Consider the following 4,441-nt stretch of genomic DNA (forward strand, 5'->3'; position numbering starts at 1 on the left):
ATGGTGAAAGATGTTTCCCAGCCTTGGCACCCAGCACGGAGCTGGTGCCTGGATAAGCAGAGGAAAGCCTTGTACACAGACCTTGCTATCTCCCCAGTAAAGTCGCATTTGCAAGTGAAGGACATTGATAGAGATTCTCAAAATAGTGTGCAGGGGAAAAGGGGGGTGAGTTAGACTGAAAGCACAGCACAGGCCCTGAGAACAAAAGGTCCTCTCACAGATTTGCACTTTGCAAACACCATTGATGTATGTGAAAGAAAACACAGACGATAAATTCTCATTCTCAGCGCACATTTCAAGACATCACTTTAATTATTCCTATCACTTCTGTTGTCTGTTGCACTCCCCCAACGTATGAGCAATACTTCCCATGTTTTCAGCAGCACTTTTTGTGTACCCAATGTGCAGGTGCAGCAAATACCTTGGCAAGGGGGAAAGCGATTATCACTTAAGAAAACAGTAACACTGTATAGTTCCTACTTCTTCAAGGTCTTGAGCAAAGCATAAATTCTCATGAAAACGAAGTCACTGCACTTCAAACATCAGACAGCGAAGCAGGTAAGTCTTACTGTTGCTTGTAGTGCTGATTTTACCATATTTTGTAATTTATAGGCTTTTTCTTTTTTTCTCTCCTGCATTTGTTCAGTAATTCAAATAAGTATTTTCTCAGGTCTTAAATATAAAAGCATAAAATATTGTAAAATGGTGCAATATACTGAGAAGGGGATATTGTTACTAACTTGTAATTAATTTTCAGGTCAAGTCTACAGAGCTGCGCTTCATTTTTTCTGAGAACTCTGCGCTTTCTTGTACGTATTTCAAAAATATACACTGGTGAACTTTTAACATACTAAGTACCGTTGAATGCTATGCATTAATGTTGGTCATCTCATATTTCAACCTCTGTTTTAGTCTGCAGTAGTTTTTAACAGCCTTACAGTTCATAAGAAATGGTACTGTGTAAGGAATATAAATATTTTTTTATTCTCCCTAATATATACTTTTCTATTCCAGGTTTACTCTTTCTGCAAGCGGAGTGGATCGTGATCTGGCTCGTTGTTCCTTTTTCCTATGCATATACTTCTTTGAGAATTGCTTCTAAAGAGGTATAGGGCATGGGAAAATGGGGCAACAGAGGTACTTCACCACTGATCTCAAGCAGCATCATGAAGGCAGTGGCAGAAATGTTTGGAGAAAGCAGACGGGCAAAGAAATGAAAGGTAAATTTATGGAACTTGCAATTAATCCTCAAAGCTTGCATAGAAAGATACCGGCACTATTTACTGTGATCTAACATCTAAATGTTGGTTTCCTCTTAAAATCTGATTTATTACAAGAGCAATGTTTTAAGCTTGTCTCCAATGACATTATTAAATACATCACTTGGTCTAATGTAAAACACACACCTTGCTAAGAAGTTGCTCCTGTGGGTCCTTATTCCATAAGTGTGCAATTGCAAACAGCAGAGATGCAGCCACACAAGTGTCCAGAACGCTGCCCTTTCTCACTGTCTCACAGGTGCCGGGATCAGCCTCCCCAGAACCCAGGTAATGCTCACTCACCTGTGTAAAGCCCAGTCACGCCAGTGCTGCCCAAGTGGGTTGTCTGTAATATAACAATTATTCTCAGGATTTTGTCCCTTCCGATTCTAAGTACCTTTTACATGATGCATGCATGTGTGGAATTGCAAAGTCTTCTCTTGTAAAACTCAGTTAATGATAAATTAAAAACATATTAATTTTCTTTTCTTTCATCCACAGGTGTCTTGGAGGTAGAAGTAGAACCCCTCTTTGCTCATTTTATTTAATAGAAAAACAGTCATTAAACACAATTTTTATGTATTTGTCCAATTACTTTAAATAGCAACGTGTCACATCAGTTCTGGGGGGAAAATATTGGTTCTATGAAACAATGTAACTGTACATAATGCATGTCGAATAAATATTTGATGTTTCAGTCATATATCAAAAGTTTGTGTTATATTGCATCACAGTTTCTAACAAGTGTCGTAAAGCTGCAAGCTCAGAAAGAGCAAAACAAGGTGAATTAAAAGTCATTTTACCCGGTGGTTGTTGTTATGCTACACTATTCAACATGAATGAATATTTTAGAAGTTACTTTTCATCTATCTCTAATGTAATAGTGTCAAAGGACTATTCTATTTACATATCACTTTTTTCTAAAATTAAAAGGTAATTTAAAAACTTACATCCACAACCATATCTTTATTCACCGGTTTCATATCAAAGCTTGTGGTAAAGAGACCTTGTAAGGGTTTTTTGAATATATAAAAAATAAATCTATTAAGAGTCATTAAAGTCAAAAGAAACCCCCAGAATTACTGCACAAAATGTGGAAGATGACATACAAAACAAACAAAAGTATAACTAAATAAGAAACGACCCCCACTTAGAGCTTAGTTTCTCATATGTCACAGAAATTACACATTAATGTAAAATTTAATGATAATTTACACACCAAACATGTGAGCATAGAGAGAGAAAGGAAAAAAATAAAGAACCTGACTCGATATGTGACTTCAAATAACTCAACTTGGGGCTAACCTGAGGGTTTCTTGCTCTAGTAAACAAATGTTACATCAGTTTAATTAACGAGCTCTAATTCTTCTATCTCTCAATAGCAGGAGCAGACAATCAGATTTCACACAGCCCCCAGAGAGGACCCGCTGAATTTCAGCATCTCCCCGAACCTTTCCCTCCGCTGAATTTCAGCATCTCCCCGAACCTTTCCCTCCGCTGAATTTCAGCATTTCCCCGAACCTTTCCCTCCGCTGAATTTCAGCATTTCCCCGAACCTTTCCCTCCGCTGAATTTCAGCATTTCCCCGAACCTTTCCCTCCGCTGAATTTCAGCATCTCCCCGAACCTTTCCCTCCGCTGAATTTCAGCATTTCCCCGAACCTTTCCCTCCGCTGCCCCTGCTGCCCCCGCCCGGCAGCGAGCGGAGAGGGCGGACAGGCAGATGCGGGCAGCCAGGATTTACAGGCAGAGATGAAGGAACGGAAGGACTCGATGTTTATGGAATATATTGGAAGACAAGATCTATTGCTAGGATGAAAGGATTTGGGGCCTTTAGGGTTTTTCTTTTTTCCCGAGCTCTTCCCTTTCATTCATTCATTTCAGCCATTCATTTTAATAATACAACCCCCTTCAGAACTTGGGGTTACAATGCTTATTCCTGTCAGTAAAATGTATCTTTTACCATTGTTGACAGTTAGCTTTGATATGCATCCACACTGTGGATTTGTTTCTTTATTTTTAAGTGATCTTTTGTAGCTATTACACAAACTACCATGGGCTTAAAAGTAAAAGCATACTGGCATTATTCAATCTTAGATCTAATTCATAAAACATGCCTTACAATGTGGACTGAATTTTCAGTCCAAGAAACTATTTTTTTTTCCCCATCATACTACTCCATTCTGCAGGACCAAGGTCTCACAGCTAGAGGTAAGAGAAGCTGTAGATCAAGTGAAGAAAGGAAAAATAAAAGAAAAAAATTTACAGTGAAAGAAGGCTAGTGACACAGCAAACAGGAACAAGTTTTCCATGAGAGGTCAAGGTTTTTAACAAAATCTCCCCGCTTCTTTTTGTTAATTTTTTTCATGCTGCATAATATATCAGGGGGGTTAAATTAAGATTAAGCATTTAAATTTTTCTCCTAAAAACTAAGAATTGTTTTGCATTGACAGGGAGCGAGGGGGAAGGATGATGTCCATTATCATGTGGCTAATTCAAGGAAGAAAAGCCCTTCCCGACCCAGGGAGGGGCGGCATTTCCCGGCGGGAGGCGCTGCCCGGCGCTGTGACCGAGCCTGCCCGGCCCAGGGGAAGGGAAGGGAAGGGAATAATTGTTAAAATAACTGAATAACCTGTTTCCAGAGGGTTTTTTTGCTAGCATACTGACAAATCCTACATCTTTTGTGCAGTAATATTTTCTGTGCTCAAACCAACACCAGAAGAATAATTGTTGCTTTACAGGAAATTATCTTGATCACTGATACAATGATTAAAAACATTAACACCTATGAGACACATCTGTAAAGTTATTTCAAGATGCTTAAATAGACAACAGAAAGCGCACCTGTAGGTGTCACCAGATGTTCTCACTGAGGGCTCTGCCAAGAAAAGCTGTCATTAAATCACCGCAGTACAATGTGGGTCAGTTGCACCTCCACTACACTTAATTACAGCTTACTATTTACATTCAAATATCTTGCAGTCCACTTGTTCATAAAAAGTGCTGATAATCAATGGAAAATGGGATAAATGTGTCATCACAGGTTCAGACGAGTGTTAATTGCTAACCAGAAACACACGACAATTACCTTTGACTTGTAATTGTTCTCATGTGATGGTCGCTTATGAGATCCAATCACTTCATCAAAGTCCCTTTAATGGGAGCTTTGCCTCAAGACATGAT

General features: G+C 39.0%; 1 long non-coding RNA gene across 1 annotated transcript; it reads left to right on the forward strand.

Moving 5' to 3' along the window:
* The first annotated feature begins 437 nt into the window (after positions 1-437).
* LOC148183785 (uncharacterized) lies at positions 438-1,970 on the forward strand. Its single transcript, XR_015773242.1, has 3 exons — positions 438-558; positions 758-809; positions 1,015-1,970. It is a non-coding gene; the product is annotated as an uncharacterized LOC148183785 (long non-coding RNA).
* The last annotated feature ends 2,471 nt before the right edge of the window (positions 1,971-4,441 follow it).

Source organism: Pseudopodoces humilis, chromosome 9, assembly GCF_049639895.1.
Source record: "Pseudopodoces humilis isolate 2021_Gansu_Grassland_sample_001 chromosome 9, ASM4963989v1, whole genome shotgun sequence".
Classification (NCBI taxonomy): Eukaryota; Metazoa; Chordata; class Aves; order Passeriformes; family Paridae; genus Pseudopodoces; species Pseudopodoces humilis.